The sequence below is a fragment of the Phocoena sinus genome, chromosome 15 (assembly GCF_008692025.1).
Source record: "Phocoena sinus isolate mPhoSin1 chromosome 15, mPhoSin1.pri, whole genome shotgun sequence".
Classification (NCBI taxonomy): Eukaryota; Metazoa; Chordata; class Mammalia; order Artiodactyla; family Phocoenidae; genus Phocoena; species Phocoena sinus.
In genome coordinates, this window is record NC_045777.1 from 57,297,936 (window position 1) to 57,315,990 (window position 18,055).

Genomic DNA, 18,055 nt, shown 5'->3' on the forward strand with positions numbered 1-18,055 from the left:
CGTCCAGAGGCTGTGCTCCGCAACGGAAGAGGCCACAGCAGTGAGAGGCCCGCGTACCGCAAAAAAGTAAAAAAATAAAACGTCTCCAAGGATCGGAGGGCCAGGCATTGTCTTTTCTGTGCCTACCTTGCTTCCTTCCAAAACAGCGGGACATATGCCTTCCGTTTGCTTTAGCATTTTCGTATTTTGAGCTTACATCAAGGCAATTTATTAACAGAAAACAATAATTTGAGGAGTCCTTCTCACAGAGAGCGACCACGGAGACCCCCCTTCCTGCGGGTGCTGTCGGAGGGGATGGGGGTGACATCCTCAATCCGCCCAATCTTTGTTCCTGAGCGGGCGAGGGCTCTGAGCGCTGACTGGGCCCCCGGTCCAGGAGTCTTGGTCCTATTTCCTCCTGTGGCCCGGAGTTTGATGTGGAGGGCAGTGATGCCTAGCTCCTTGCACCTCTTGGCTACATCCTGGGCAGCCAACATGGCAGCATATGGAGATGACTCATCTCAGTCAGCCTTCACCTTCATCCCACCAGTTACATGGCAGATAGTTTCCTTGCCAGAAAGGTCGGTGACATGGACAAAAGTGTCATTGAAAGATGCAAAAAGGTGGCACACACCAAATACATTTTCTCCCTCAGCCACCTGAGGGCCGAGGCTGATGATCTGTTCTTCCTTCTTTTCTCTCCCCTTGCGAGGTGCCCTTTCTGCGCATCTTCTCCAGAATCCACCACCAGAAAGAGAGAGAGGGAGAGGGCGGGGCGACGGCTCAAGCTCGTCTGCTTTAGCGTTAAAAAAAAATCATACTTAACACCTGGGCAGGTCTAGAAGCACATCTATGGGCCCTCAGGCTTGATAGCCAAGTTTGGCTGAATATTGTAACCAAAAGTGGGGTCAGGCTACTCGTCGCCCAAAAGCCAATAAAAAGGCAAGGGTGGTGGAAAGGAAACTCTGCTTTATTTTGGATGCCGGCAACTGGGGGTGGGGGCAGTGGACGCCTGTCCAAAGGCCAGCTCCTTCCCCATTCCTCTCCTGTGACAATCTGGGGATAAGAGCTTTTATAGGTGAAGGGAGAGGGCTACATGCAGAAACAGCACAGTCAGCTCTGACAGTCATCTTAAAATTGGTCATCGGTGGTCTGACCAGTGTCATCCTGACTGGTATAAGTACGGTTAATCTTCAGTTCCAGGGTTGGTTTGTTTCCATTTCTTTCTTTTTTATTTTCTGAATTTTATTTTATTTATTTTTTATACAGCAGTTTCTTATTAGTTATCTATTTTATACGTATTAGTGTATATATGTCGATCCCAATCTCCCAATTCATCCCACACACCTCCCCGCCCCTGCCACTTTCCCCCTTGGTGTCCATACGTTTGTTCTCTACAACTGTGTCTCTATTTCTGCCCTGCAAACTGGTTCATCTGTGGCATTTTTCTAGGTTCCACGTATATGCGTTAATACACGATATTTGTTTTTCTCTTTCTGATTTACTTCACTCTGTATGACAGTCTATAGATCCATCCACGTTTCTACAAATGACCAAAATTCGTTCCTTTTTATGGCTGAGTAATATTCCATTGTATATATGTACCACATCTTCTTTATCCATTCATCTGTCGATGGGCATTTAGGTTGCTTCCATGTCCTGGCTATTGTAAATAGTCTTGCAGTGAACATTGTGGTGCATGTGTCTTTTTAAATTATGGTTTTCTCTGGGTATATGCCCAAGAGTGGGATTTCTGGGTCATATGGTAGTTCTATTTTTAGTTTTTTAAGGAACCTCATACTGTTCTCCATAGTGGCTGTATCAATTTACATTCCCACCAACAGTGCAGGAGGGCACCTTTTTCCCCACACCCTCTCCAGCATTTGTTGTTTGCAGATTTTCTGATGATGCCTATTCTAACTGCTGTGAGCTGATACCTCATTGTAGTTTTGATTTGCATTTCTCTAATAATTAGTGATGTTGAGCAGCTTTTCATGTGCTTCTTGGCTATCTGTATGTTTTCTTTGGAGAAATGTCTACTTAGGTCTTCTGCCCATTTTTTGACTGGGTTGTTTGTTTTTTTGATATTGAGCTGCATGAGCTGTTTATATATTTTGGAGATTAGTCCTTTGTCCATTGATTCATTTGCAAATATTTCCTCCCATTCTGAGGGGTATCTTTTCGTTTTGTCTGTAGTTTCCTTTGCTTTGCAAAAGCTTTTAAGTTTCATTAGGTCCCATTTGTTTATTTTTGTTTTTATTTCCATTACTCTAGGAGGTGGATCAAAAAAAATCTTGCTGTGATTTATGTCAGAGAGTGTTTTTCCTATGTTTTCCTCTAAAAGTTTTATAGTGTCCAGTCTTACATTTAGGCCTCTAATCCATTTTGAGTTTCTTTTTGTGTATGGTGTTAGGGAGTGTTCTAACTTCATTCTTCTACATGTAGCTGTCCGGTTTTCCCAGCACCACTTATTGAAGAGACTGTCTTTTCTCCATTGTATATCCTTGCCTCCCTTGTCATAGATTAGTTGACCATAGGTGCGTGGGTTTATCTTTGGTCTTTCTATCCTGTTCCATTGATCTATGTTTCTGTTTTTGTGCCAGTACCATACTGTCTTGATTACTGTAGCTTTGTAGTATAGTCTGAAGTCAGGGAGTCGATTACTCCAGCTCCGTTTTTCTCCCTCAAGACTGCTTTGGCTCTTCAGCGTCTTCTGTGTCTCCATATAAATTTTAAGATCTTTTTGTTCTAGTTCTGTAAAAAATGCCACTGGTAATTTGATAGGGATTGCATTGAATCTGTAGATTGCTTTGGGTAGTATAGTCATTTTCACAATATTGATTCTTCCAATCCAAGAACATGGTATATCTCTCCATTTGTTTGTGTCATCTTTGATTTCTTTCATCAGTGTCTTATAGTTTTCTGAGTATAGGTCTTTTATCTCCTTAGGTAGGTTTATTCCCAGATATTTTATTCTTTTTGTTGCAATGGTGAATGGGATTGTTTCCATAATAACTGTTTCTGATCTTTTGTTGTTAGTGTATAGGAATGCAAGAGATATCTGTGCATTAATTTTGTATCCTGCAACTTTACCAAATTCATTGATTAGATCTAGTAGTTTTCTGGTGGCATCTTTAGGACTGTCTATGTATAGTATCATGTCATCTGCAAACTGTGACAGTTTTACTTCTTCTTTTCCAATTTGTATTCCTTTTATTTCTTTTTCTTCTCTGATTGCCATGGCTAGGACTTCCAAAACTATGTTGAATAATAGTGGCGATAGTGGACATCCTTGCCTTGTTCTTGATCTTAGAGGAAATGCTTTCAGTTTTTCACCATTGAGAATGATGTTTGCTGTGGGTTTGTCATATACAGCCTCTATTATGTTAAGGTAGGTTCCCTCTATGCCCACTTTTTGGAGAGTTTTTATCATAAATTGGTATTGAATTTTGTCAAAAGCTTTTTCTACATCTATTGAGATGATCATATGGTTTTTATTCTTCAGTTTGTTAATATGGTGTATCACATGGATTGATTTGCGTATATTGAAGAATCCTTGCATCCCTGGGATAAATCCCACTTGATTGTGGTGTATGATCCTTTTAATGTGTTGCTGGATTCTGGTTGCTAGTATTTTGTTGAGGATTTTTGCATCTATATTCATCAGTGATATTGATCTGTAATTTTCTCTTTTCTTCTGTAGTATATTTGGTTTTGGTATCAGGGTGATGGTGGCCTCATAGAATGAGTTTGGGAGTGTTCCTTCCTCTGCAATTTTTTGGAAGAGTTTGAGAAGGATGGGTATTAGCTCTTCTCTAAATGTTTGATAGAATTCACCTGTGAAGCCATCTGGTCCTGGACTTTTGTTTGTTGGAAGATTTTTAATCACAGTTTCAATTTCATTACTTGTGATCAGTCTGTTCATATTTTCTATTTCTTCCTGGTTCAGTCTCAGAGCATTGTGCTTTTCTAAGAATTCGTCCATTTCTTCCTGGTTGTCCACTTTATTGGCATATAGTTGCTTGTAGTAATCTCTCATGATCGTTTTTATTTCTGCAGTGTCAGTTGTTACTTCTCCTTTCTCATTTCTAATATTGTTGATTTGAGTCTTCTCCCTTTTTTTCTTGATGAGTCTGGCTAATGGTTTATCAATTTTGTTTATCTTCTCAAAGAACAAGCTTTTAGTTTTATTGATCTTTGTTACTGTTTCCTTCATTTCTTTTTCATTTATTTCTGATCTGATCTTTATGATTTCTTTCCTTCTGCTAACTTTAGGGTTTTTTTTGTTCTTCTTCCTCTAATTGCTTTAGGTGTAAGGTTAGATTGTTTATTTGAGATTCTTGTTTTTTGAGGTAGGCTTGTATTGCTATAAACTTCCATCTTAGAACTACTTTTGCTGCACCCCATAGGTTTTAGATCGTCATGTTTTCTTTGTAATATGTGTCTAGGTACTTTTTTATTTCCTCTTTGATTTCTTCAGTGATCTCTTGGTTATTTAGTAATGTATTGTGTAGCCTCCATGTGCTTGTGTTTTTTACATTTTTTTCCCTGTAATTGATTTCTTATCTCATAGCGTTGTGGTTGGAAAACATGCTTGATATGATTTCAATTTTCTTAAATTTACCGAGGCTTGATCTGTGACCCAAGATGTGATCTATCCTGGAGAATGTTCCATGTGCACTTGAGAAGGGAGTGTAATCTGCTGTTTTTTGGATGGAATGTCCTATAAATATCAATTAAATCTATCTGGTCTATTGTGTCATTTGAAGCTTGTGTTTCCTTATTAATTTTCTGTCTAAATAATCTGTCCATTGGTGTGAGGTGTTAAAGTCCCCCACTATTATTGTGTTACTGTCGATTTCCTCTTTTATAACTGTTAGCAGTTGCCTTATGTATTGATGTGCTCCTGTGTTGGGTGCACATAATTTATAATTGTTATACCTTCTTCTTGGATTGATCCATTGATCATTACGTAGTTCCTTGTCTCTTGTAACATTCTTTATTTTAAATTCTATTTTATCTGATATGAGTATTGCTACTCCAGCTTTCTTTTGCTTTCCATTTGCATGGAATATCTTTTTCCAACCCCTCACTTTCAGTCTGTATGTATCCCTAGGTCTGAAGTGGGCCTCTTGTAGACAGCATATATATGGGTCTTGTTTTTATATCCAATCAGGGAACTTGTGTCTTTTGGTTGGAGCATTTAATCCATTCACATTTAAGGTAATTATCAATATGCATGTTCCTATTACCATTTTCTTAATTGTTATGGGTTTGTTTTTGTAGGTCCTTTTCTTCTCTTGTGTTTCCCACTTAGAGAAGTTCCTTTAGCATTTGTTGTAGAGCTGGTTTGGTGGTGCTGAATTCTCTTAGCTTTTGCTTGTCTGTAAAGCTTTTGATTTCTCCATCGAATCTGAATGAGATCCTTTCCAGGTAGAGTAATCTTGGTTGTAAGGTCTTCTCTTTCATCACTTTAAATATATTGTGCCACTCCCTTCTGGCTTGTAGAGTTTCTGCTGAGAAATCAGCTGTTAACCTTATGGGAGTTCCCTTGTATGTTACCTGTCATTTTTCCCTTGTTGCTTTCAATAATTTTTCTTTGTCTTTAATTTTTGTCAGTTTGATTACTATGTGTCTTGGCATGTTTTTCCTTGGGTTTATCCTCCCTGGGACTCTCTGCACTTCCTGGACTTGGGTGGCTATTTCCTTTCCCATGTTAGGGAAGTTTTTGACTGTAATCTCTTCAAATATTTTCTCGGGTCCTTTCTCTCTCTCTTCTCCTTCTGGGACCCCTATAATGTGAATGTTGTTGTGTTTAATGTTGTCCCAGAGGTCTCTTAGGCTGTCTTCATTTCTTTTCATTCTTTTTTCTTTATTCTGTTCCATGGCAGTGAATTCCACCACTCTGTCTTCCAGGTCACTTATCCGTTCTTCTGCTTCAGTTATTCTGCTATTGATTCCTTCTAGTGTGTTTTTCATTTCAGTTATTATATTGTTCATCTCTGTTTGTTTATTCTTTAATTCTTCTAGGTCTTTGTTAAACATTTCTTGCATCTTCTAGATCTTTGCCTCCATTATTTTTCTGAGGTCATGGATCATCTTCATTATCATTATTCTGAATTCTTTTTCTGGAAGATTGCCTATCTCCACTTCATTTAGTTGTTTTTCTGGGGTTTTATCTTGTTCCTTCATCTGGTACAAAGCCCTCTGCCTTTCCATTTTGTCTATCTTTCTGTGAATATGTTTTTTATTCCACAGGCTGCAGGGTTGTAGTTCTTGCTTCTGCTGTCTGCCCTCTGGTGGATGAGGCTATCTCTGTTTCCATTTCTTGAGGCCAGTTCTCAGAATTGTGGCAGCTTATGTCATGGCTGATCATCATGTAGTTAACTTCTCCACCTGGTGGGGGTTTCAGTATCTGTAAGACAGCTCACAGGATATGGCTTAGAATATTATCTATAGCTCTTGAGAAGGAACTAAAGGTCCTTGACTATGCTTAATGACTCAACTATTATTATTAGTCTTGTTGGACTGTTTTCCTTTGTTTCTGCGTTTTCTCACTTCTCTAATTAAACTTTTTCTTTGGCTAAAGTTTTTCCACAGCCAAAAGGCAGGCTGAGGACATGGGGTCGGGGGGAAGGGCCATAGCACCCTGCTCTGCTTCAATACAAATATGTGTTTTCTTTCTTCTGGACATGGGGATCAGTTAGCACTCACTACAAGGTGAAAATGAAAAAAACCAAAACCAAAAAACCCAACAATCTCAACCTAAGCTGTTTTAAAAAATAATAATAATTAAAACAAAGAAATCCATTCCCTTACATGATGGGGAAGTTCAGGCATGGGTTGACTTTGGATGAAGCTGGATCCAGGGGCTCAGATAATAATACCATCCAGACTCAGAATCTCTGCCTTCCTTCACTTTGACTTCTCTGTGGTTTCTTCATTTTCCTGCTTCTCTTGGGGTTCCCTGGCAACTTTGGATTCCTCATGTCACTGATCCAAATGCAGAGGAAAACAGAGTTTCTCTGTCCAAGAGATGGAAATGAAGTCAAGGTTGGAGGTTTGTTTTCTCTGGTTGGCCCTTCTTGGGTCATGAGCTCTGCCCTGAACCCATTACCGTGACCTGGGGATGGACCTGTTGGCTCCCTTTGGGTCAAAGGCTGTGAATGTGACCACACAGGAGATTGGTGAAAAGGGGGACACAGGGACTATCATCACAGGAAAGAGGAGGATTTGGATAGCCATAAACGGCTACTACAGGGTGCAGTTGGGGTACACAGAGAAAGAAATGTTAAATTTCCACAGCCCTATTAACTCTGTCAGGGCATTCACAGAAGGTAATACAGAAATGGTCATTATACACATTTGGAAAGATGCTGAAAACAACAAGGTCCTACTGTATAGTGCAGGGAACTATATCCAATCTCCTGGGATAAACCATAATGGAAAAGAATATATATATATATATATATATATGTGTGTGTGTGTGTGTGTGTGTGTATATGTGTATAACTGAGTCACTTTGCTGCACAGCAGAAATTAACACCACATTGTAAATCAACTATACTTCAATCAAAAAAAAAAAAAAAGCAAGAAAAGATGCTGAGCTCACTGGTAATCTGGGAAATGCAAAGGAAAACATCCAACGAGACATGACTTTCCCATCTCCCCCATCCAGTGACAAAATAAATGAAAGCTATATCCATCCAGTGTTGCCAAGAGTGTGGGGATCAGGGACTTATACACTGATGATGGGGTGTAAACTGGGACTTCCTTTTGGGAAGACAATCTAACAATATTTTCTGAAGATTTAAATCCTCACTTCTAGGAATCTCTGGAAATAGCTATGAGTTCCCAAAGATCCAAAGATACATGTTTAAGTGATGACGGTGAAAGGGTTGTTTGTAAAAATGAGAGAGTGGAAACACCCTAACAGTCCATCAACAAGGAATCAACAAATATATTATAGCATCTTTGTCTGTGGTATATCATGCAGTTCTGTGCCACCATTAAAGTGAGAGGAGCAGTCCTATGTGAACTGACATGGGATGTTCTCTACAATATATCAAATGTAAAAAACAAGATGCAAAAGATGCACAAGGTATGACCCCGTTTATGGAAAAAAGAAAATATATGAGAGAAAACAGAATGCCATGGTTACATGTATAGACTTTGGGGCCAGGCTGCCTGAGTTTGAATCCCAACTCCTCCTCTCCGAAGCTACGTGACTTTGGGGAAGTTACTTCACTTCTCTGGGTCTGAGTTTCCCTCTCTGTAAAAGAAAGATGATAAAAGAATTTGCCTCATGTGGTTGTTGTGAAGATTCAATATATTAAGCTATGTAGATTGCTTGGGGCAGTGCCTGATATGTGGTAAATGCCCGGTTAGTGTTAGCTATTAGCCCTGTGCACGTTATCTACATAAATGCGAAGAAAAAAGACAGTAAGAGTGTGCTCCAAACTGTTGATAGTGGAAACGGATGAAGAGGGACTTCATAGTTTGCTCTATATAGATCTGGAGTGTTAGAATCTTTCACAACGAAAATACATTCAAGGATTACCAGGGTAATAGTGGGGGTTTTTTTGTTGTTTTTTTTTTTGCAGTACGCGGGCCTCTCACTGTCGTGGCATCTCCCGTTGCAGAGCACAGGCTCCGGACGCACAGGCTCAGCGGCCATGGCTCATGGGCCCAGCCGCTCCGCGGCATGTGGGATCTTCCTGGACCGGGGCACGAACCTGTGTCCCCTGCATTGGCAGGCGGACTCCCAACCACTGTGCCACCAGGGAAGCCCGGGTAATAGTTTTAATATCCGTCACCCTGAAATCCCCAGCCATGAGCTTGATTAACATTCTTCCTTTTGTGGGATGTTCTCATTCTGTGTGAGCTCGTATTCTAATTCTGTGTGGCACAGGGCAGGGCTTAGCATGATCCATCCCCCACTCTTGTATAGTTGGAGAAGGGGAAGTTGCCAGGGATTAAGCCACTTGGCCAGTTTCAACCTTTGACTAACTGGTCATCCTGGGGCCCACACCCAGAACCCTGATCACCTCCAACCCCACTCCACTTCTATCCCTACCGTGGGGTTCATTCAGTCTTCAGCACTTTTTCCTCCTTCTTTAGGCTGTACAAATCACCCCCACTCAAAAAAGTCCTGTTCCATCCTCCTGACAACATTTGGAAGCAGATACTATTATTACCTCATTTTCCAGATGAGAAAATTGAAGAACAGAGTGGTTAAGTAGTGAGCCCTAGGTCACACAGTTAATAAATGACAGATCTGGGCTTCAAACCCATCTCTTTCTGATGTTAAGGCTTCTTTTCTTTTTTAACAGCTAGATTAAATAAGTGTTTTAAATAAGTCAGGTATGGAAGGGGTTACAGCTGGTGCCGTCCATCCAAGAAAACCTCATAGCAGGAATGTCTTCAAGTTTCATCACTGCCAGCGTTCAGAGCTTGCCATAGCTGTATAGGGACTGCTGGCCTGGGCCCACATCTGTGGTTCCATCTGGGTCAGACAGTCCCAGCCAAGAGGGCAGAGGCAAGATGAGAATGGAGGTCCGGGCTATGTTCAGTCCCTGGCCTCATCCCCACAAAGAGCTCAGGGTGGCCAAGAACTGGAGGTTTGAGCAAGTCAGCACAAAGGGAAGCGGAAACAGTGACTCAGCTCCGGGTCACCATTCCCTGCTTCTTTGCCTAAGAGATGAGTCATCACCTTGATGCCTTTAATTTTCAGACTTCTAACTCATCCCAGCCATGCATAGGAAGCTGATGAAGGACCGCTCCCTGCCACATGGGCTGTGCCCCCAGATGGCCTTGAGTTCAAATTCAGTCTCTGTTACTTACTAGTCTTGTGATTTTGACAAATCACTGAGCCTGCATTTCCCCACCTGTAAACTGGAGATGCTAATGCCTGTCTTGCTAGGTTCCTTCACCTGATCAGTATTTATTGAGCACCTACTATGTGCCAGGTGAGAGCGATATGGTAATAAACAAGACAGACAAACTTCCGGCACCTGTGAAACTTACAGCCTAGTGGGAGAAAACATGTATATGTAATGTAATGTCAGGTGGTATTAAGAAAAATTAAATGGATGAGGCAAAAGAGGGTCAAGAGGGTTGAAGGAGTACTTCTCTGGTGGTCCAGTAGTTAGGAATCCACCTTCCAATGCAGGGGATGCGGGTTGGATCCCTGGTCGGGGAACTAGGGTCCCACATGCCACGGGGCAACTAAGCCCACGTGCTGCAATTACTGAGCCCGCACACCACAACTAGAGAGAAGTCCGTATACCGTAGTGAAGGATCCCGCATGCTGCAACGAAGATCCCACGTGTCACAACTAGGACCCGATGCAGCCAAATTGAAGAAAAAAAAAAAAAAGAGCGTTGAAGGAAACAGTTTCCAGTGTCCAGTACAGGGCCTGCACATAGTAGAGCCTCAGTGAAGAAATATGAATTCCCTTTCTTGCAGTTTTAGGAAGGAAGGACCACATGGTTTTCAGCACTGAAGAGGCTTCCGCTCCCTGGAGGAGATGCCAGGTGACAATTCCTACAGTGTCCCAGGACTGGCTGAGGATTCCCCGCCTCGGAGCAGTGGAGGGGAAAGCTGTTCAGTGTGTGCGTGTGCGTGCGTTTAATATATTTTTTAACTGAGGTGAAGTTCATACAACATAAAGTTAACATTAACCATTTAAAAGTGAACAGTTCAGGGAATTCCCTGGCGGTCCAGTGGTTAGGAATCTGCGCTTCCATTGCAGGGGACATGGAACTTAAGATCCAGCATGCATCTCGGCCAATTAAAATGAAGAAAAAGTGAAAAATTCAGTGACTTTTTTTTAAATAGAAAGTAACTCTTTTAAAAAATATATTTATTTATTATTATTTATTTATTTATTTTGGCTTCGCTGGGTCTTAGTTGTGTCAGGCAGGCGGGATCTAGTTGCCCCCTGCATTGGGAGCGCAGAGTCTTACCCACTGGAGCACCAGGGAAGTCCCAACAATTCAGTGACTTTTTTTTTCTTAATATTTATTTTATTTATTATTTAATTAATTAATTTATTTGGTTGTGCTGGGTCTTAGTTGCGGCAGGCAGTCACCTTAGTTGCAGCTTACAGGCTCCTTAGTTGTGGCACGTGAACTCTTAGTTTCGGCATGCATGTGGGATCTAGTTCCCCCACCAGGGATCGAACCTGGGCTGCCTGCATCGGGAGCGTGGAGTCCCAACCACTGAACCACCAGAGAAGTCCCAATTCAGTGACATTTAATACATTCACAGTGTTGTACAATCATCACCTCTATCTAGTTTCAAAACATTTTCAGCACCCCAAAGAATCCCTGCACCCACTAAGCACTCACTCCTCATTCCTCCTCCTCCCAAACCCCTGAAAACCACTAGTCTGCCTTCTGTCTATAGATTTACCTCTTCCAGACATTTCATGTAAATGGAAGCAAACAATATGTGACCTTTTGTGTCTGGCTTCCTTCACTTATTGTGATGTTTTTGAGGTTCATCCACATTGTGGCATGCATCAGAATTTCATTCCTTTTAATGGCAGAATATTATTCCATCATAGGGATAGACCATATGTGTTTATCCCTTTCATCAGTTGAACTGCATCCTTATGCTTTACCCTCTAGACACATCGCATGCCCCATCCCAGTCCTGGGAGCTGATTCCAGGAAGCACCGAGAGGGAGAGAAGTGAGACAGGGAAGGGAGAAGAACCAATAAAGGGTGCGTTAATGGGCAGGGTACCATGTTGGACAACAGGGCCTGTTTCCCTGGGGGTCACCTAAGAGCCTGTGTGGGGTGCAGGTCACTGTGACTCCAATGGAGGGCGGAGAGCCTGAGGCATTATCCACCAACGTCTGTCCTTCCTGGTTGAGGGAAGCCCTCAGGACTTTAACTCCTCCCACGTTTCCAGGGTGAGCCTGTGTTGGGTTGAGTTGGAGAGCGCCCTCAGGTAGAGAAGAGGAGAGGTGCAGGTTAGAGCTCAGGTGAAGCAGAGGATGTAACCAGAGTCAACAGCCTCTGGGACACTTACGTGCGTGATGCTTGATTCAGGCTGGTCAAACATGCACGTGCCTTATAAATATCAATTCATGGATTCCTCATGACAGCCCCATGAAGCAAGTGTTGCTGTCACCCCCATTTTACAGATGGAGAAACTGAGGCATGGGAGAACGGCAAATAGCTTGCACAAGACGACACAGCAAGTCCTAACAGTGCAGGATTCAAACCCAGAAAGTCTGTGCTTGTCACGACCACTTACGACTCTTGCCCACTCTGTTTTGCTTCCTTTCGTGCCTTCCATACTTACTGAGCACCAACTCGACCTGGCTGGTCTCAGCTTGGGGATCACCTCCCCTAAGAAGCCTTCCATGACCATCCATCAAAAGTAGACCCCTCCAGGGCTTCCCTGGTGGCGCAGTGGTTGAGAGTCCGCCTGCCGATGCAGGGCACACGGGTTCGTGCCCCGGTCCGGGAAGATCCCACATGCCACTGAACGGCTAGGCCTGTGAGCCATGGCCACTGAGCCTGCGCGTCCGGAGCCTGTGCTCCGCAACAAGAAAGGCCGCGATAGTGAGAGGCCCGCGCACCGCGATGAAGAGTGGCCCCCGCTCGCCGCAACTAGAGAAAGCCCTCGCACAGAAATGAAAACCCAACGCAGCCAAATAAATAAATAAATAAATAAAATAATTTTTAAAAAAACGTTTCTCTCAAAATACAAACTTTTCAATAATAGATGCTTTGACTCACTCACTGTCACATTCTGGAATTGTCCCTCAAATTACTTCCCTCTAATATAGTTTTTGTTTTTTTCTTTTTGGATTTAAAAAAATTTTTTTAATTGAAGTCTGATTTATTTGACATGTTTCAGGTGTACAGCAAAGTGATTCTGTTATTCACACACACACGTGTGTGTGTATATATATATTCTTTTTCAGATTCTTTTCCATTATAAATTTTTACAAGGTATTGAATATAGTTCTCTGTGCAGTTTTGGGTTATTTTTAGAGGTCAATTCTGATCCCCTTACAAACTCTGCTCCTGGCTCATTTGTTGATTGAATCAGTATTTACTGCACCCCCTACCAGGAGCAGGGCTCTGTGACCACACCGGGGAAGATGGGGAAGGAAACTGAGTTCCCACCCTGAAAAAAAACACTGAGTATTTCTGGCAGTGTGAGGAGGGTTTGCAGCATTTAACTGACTTCTTTATCTTCCTCTTGACCTCTATCATAGCCAACATTTCCCGAGGTCTTACTCTCTGTGAAGCATGGCATTGGCATTGCTACTTTCATCCTCAAAACAGACCTCTGAGCAAAATACTATTATTAGTGCTATTTTTATCATCCCCATTTTACAGATGAGGAAACTGAGGCCCAGGGCTTAAGTGATTTGTCCTAAATCACGCTGCTGGTGGGTAAATAATGGTAGCAGGATCGGAACCCAGGGAGTTGATATCAGAACCTACGCTCTTACCCACTATAGGAGACTTGCTATACTGGAATTTTTGATTGTCCAGAAAAACCCCCAAGTTCTCTGTCATTGCATGTCCTTCTATATATTCACTCAGTAAACATTTGCCAGGGACTGTCTGTCTGTTGGCAAGGCCCCAGTGAGGCCATGAGCAGGGTATGGAGATGAACCAGAGTAAACTCTTGCCATAGAATTTGGGTAGTTTGGGGGAAGGACCAGGATTTTGGAGCCAGATCCTGGACTCAAATCTTGGCTTGGTCAGTAATTAAGGTTGCCAGATTTAGCAAATAAAAACATAGGTCACCCAGTTAAATTTAAATTTCAGATAAACAGTGAATAATTTTTTAGTATCACTATGTTCCATGCCAGATTTTGTTGTATTTTATCTGGCAACCTTACAGGTAATTGCTTTGTGACCATGAGTACTCACTCAATCTGTCTGATCTCAGATTTCCTGTGTTCAAAATGAGGATAATGATCCCCATTTCACAAGGTTGCTTGGAGGAGTGAAAGAGCACCTTTATGTAAAGTACTCGGAATGCTTCAGCTTTTCATAACTGGTCCATTTCCACAGACAGCCCACTCCAAACTGCTCCATGCAGTAGCTGGGGTTGAGGGACTTTTAAAATCAGCTCAGGCCACAGCCTACTGAAGACCCTTTGAGGTTCCCACAGCTCCTAGACTAAAGCCCACAGGCGTCTGGATGTTTTCTAAAGTCCCGCAGGCTGTAGATGGTGTCCAGGACAGAGACCCTTCTCAGGAACCCAGCCCAGGGGCTAACCCCATCCATATTGTTTTTCTCGCAACCCATATTCTCTCCCCAAAGTCAAGTGCCTGGGACGGTAAGTTCTCAACATGAAGGAGGTGGGAAAATGCACGGGGGATTTAGGGTGTGAGATGTTGTAATAATCCATTGTGATCCCACCAGATATATTTTGAATCCAAACGCCTCTCTCCAGCCTCTTTTCTCCTCTCTATCACGACTGCCCTATCCAGGCACCACCACCCCTTGCCTGGATTATTTATTTATTTGTTTGTTTGTTTATTTATTTTTGGCTGTATTGGGTCTTCATTGCTGTGCGCGGGTTTTTCTCTAGTTGCAAGAGAGCGCGGCTTGCTCTTCATTGGGGTGCAAGGACCTCTCATTGTGGTGGCTTCTCTTGTTGCAGAGCACAGGCTCTAGGCACATGGGCTTCAGTAGTTGTGGCATGCGGGCTCAGTAGTTGTGGCTCGTGAGCTCTAGAGCGCAGGCTCAGTAGTTGTGGTGCACAGGCTTAGTTGCTCCGAGGCATGTGGGATCTTCCCGGCCCAGGGCTCAAACCCATGTGCCCTGCATTGGCAGGTGGATTCTTAACCACTGAGCCACTAGGGAAGCCCTGCCTGCATAATTTAAATAAACTTCTTTTTTCAAATTTAATTGATTTTAATTAAAAAAAATTTTTTTTGGCTGCACCGGGCAGCATGTGGGATCTTAGTTCTCCAACTTGTATCAAACCCGTGCCCACTGCAGTGGAAGTGCCCAGTCTTAACCACTGGACCGCCAGGGAAGTCCCTCTTTTTTTTTTTTTAATTACATAATTTATTTTTTGGTTAAAAATTTTTTAAATTTTATATTGGAGTATAGTTGATTAACGGTGTTGCGTTTGTTTCAGGTATATCAATAAACTGCTGGCTGGTCTCCCAGCTTCCACATTAAAACTCACAACAGCAAAATTTTTATTATGGAAACATTTCAAAAAATAGACAAAAGTAGAGAGAAGAAAATAATGAACATAATTTCAACAACAATCAGCTAATCAGCTTATGGCCAATCCAGTTTTACCCACTCCTGGGACCCCTGGGATTTTTAATTCTTCCACTCCAGGATTTCTTTTCTTTTTTTTTTTTTTTAAGAATTTCAGCCTCAAGGACAGGATAATCTGACTTTTCATCAATTCCCCTGCAAACGTATTGTTTGTTACGGCATAAACTTTATTCCAAAATTTCATCAGGGATTTGATTTTGAATCCAAAGTTTTGACACTCAAAACGAAAGTTTAGAGACTTATAAAAAAATAAAAAGCCTCTCTTTTACAAATCCTGCAAATCAAAAGCCTTGGCTTTCAAGATTATCGTCTCTGCCATGAATTTCAAAAGCCTGCTTAGGAACTCATAAAAGCCAAGACTTTGGCACTTTATTTTTTTGAATTGGTTTGGGTCAAGCTTCTCCAAGGGGTGTATCCAGAATGATTCAGGCCTCAGCCTCAATACTTGGTTTTGTGGAGAGAGAGGTCACAGGATTTCTCTTAAAAAGGGAACAAACAGCATTGCTGCATGTGCAGAAAATGTTACCCAGGACTATTTTTATTGTTGTTCAAATAATAATTTTAATGAATTTAAGTGATTTCTCAGAATGTTCACAGATGTGAAGTCCACAACCCTGTTTTTCCATAGACTTTTAAGCTCTTTGAGTACAATTTCTCCTAATATAAACTTTTACAAGACTCTAACTTCCAAGTTTGAGGGGGTTATTTTCTATTTAATATTTCAATATGCTGGGTGTTTCTGCAAGAGTAGCTTGCTTCTCAGGGCTGTGCACCAGTGAACCCTTGCAAACCAGTGTCCTGGATGTCACCTAGAGTCTCATGTCATTTGAAAATTCTGCTTAGCTTTGCATCATCTGATTTCCTTGGTCATAAGCATTGGCATTAATGTTGAAGCTAGCCACCTGTTTTTTTTTTAAAAAAAGTAAGATTTTATTTTTAGGCAAATCCACTGAAATCTCCCAATATTTTTCAAACCAAAAATCACTAGAATCAGGACTTACCCTCAGGCCCGGACATGATACAGACGAACCGAAGGGGAAGGAAGGATGGTTAGTGGTGAGAACCACTTACTGAGAATAGAATCGCTGGTGTTTATCCTTAGCTCAGCCAACAGCTTCCCTGGTGACCTGATGTGCCAACACTGGGTTCAGTTACCAAATGGGCAGTTTTCCTGATGACAAAATCAGAATATACTGAGTCCTCAAAGCCAGAGGCAAGAACCCTTCTGTTTTTTCTAAAGTGGCCCAAATTATCACCACTGGGTATGACTTGATGGTTTTTTTTTTAATAAACTTTTAAAGTTACAACTTTTCTAGATTTACAGCAAAGTTGCAAAGATAGTAGAGATTTCCCATATAACCCACACCCACTTTCCTCTATGATTTTAAACGTCTTACATTATTCCCATATATATGCTACAGTTAATGAACCAATATTGATACATTTTTACTGAAGTCTATACTGTGTTCAGATTTCCTTAGTTTTTACCAAATGCACTTTTTCTGGTCCAGAATCCCATACAGGACGCACATAATTACATGGAGGCATCATGGCTCCCTAGATGCCTCTTGGTTGTGACAGTTTCTCAGACTTTCTTGGTTTTTTGTTTTTTCCATTTGAGATGTAATTCATATACTACAATATCCATTCTTTCAAAGTGTACACTTCAGTGGGTTTTAGTATCTTCAAAAATTGTGCAGTCATCACTACTAGTCCCTGAACATTTTCTTTACCTCTGTAAGAAAACACACACCCACATAGCACTCACTCCGCGTGGCCCCAGCCCCCAGCTCCCAGCAACCACTAATTTACTTTCTGTCTCTACAGATTTGCCTATTCTGGAAATTTCATATAAGTGGAATCATACAACAGGTGGCCTTTTGTGTCTGGCTTCTTTCTCTAAGAATGATGTCTTCAAGGTTCATCTGTGTTGTAGCAGGTATCAACCCTTTGTTCCTTTTTCATGACTGAATAATATTCCACTGAAGGGATATAGCACATTTTGGCTATCCAAAATGTGGATTTATCAATGATGGACATACTCACTTTTGGCTGCTATGACTTCCCTTAATAACTTTAAGGAGTACTGCTTAGGTATTTTGTAGAATGTCCTTCACATGTTTCGCATGATGATGCTACTGTTATGGGTTCTGGGGAGGAAAACCATAGAGGTAAAGTATCTTCTCATTGCCCGCATCGAAGGTGTATGCTACCAGTATGATTTCTCACTCTTGATGTGAACTTTGATCACCCGGCAGAGATGGTGTCTGTCAGATTTCCACACTGTAATGTGCCCTAATTTTAATAGACTGTTGCATCAATTTCCTCTTTGGCTGTGTGGTTGTAATTCTGACATTAATTTTTGCTGCATAGATCTATTCAAAGGAAGGCTGGTTTTAACTTATTTGATTTGCATTCATGCTTTAAAGAGAGACCTTTTATTTTTTTCAGATAGAATACATTTAATTACATTAAAATATCACACCGAAGTGATTTGTAGAGATTTTTAAGCAAATATTTAATATGCGGTGTTGGTGGGGATGTAGAGAAACAGACATTTCATAGGCCGTCTGGAGTTAGGGTCAAGATGGGGAGGAAGTTTGACATTTCGCACCCAAAGTCTTAAAATGTGCCACTTGAATCCATCAGTTGTTCTATGTTTAGAAATTTATATGAAGAAAATAAATACATATGCCAAGATTTGACCAAAACAAACAAACAAACAAACAAAAAACCTCAATCCAACTCAGTACGGTATATTAGTAGGAACCAAAAATCGAAAATAAACTAAGTGC

General features: G+C 41.5%; 1 pseudogene; it reads right to left on the minus strand.

Annotated features, from left to right (window-relative positions):
- Positions 1-220: 220 nt before the first annotated feature.
- LOC116740469 overlaps positions 221-18,055 on the minus strand; it is a 29,681-nt pseudogene continuing 11,846 nt past the window's right edge.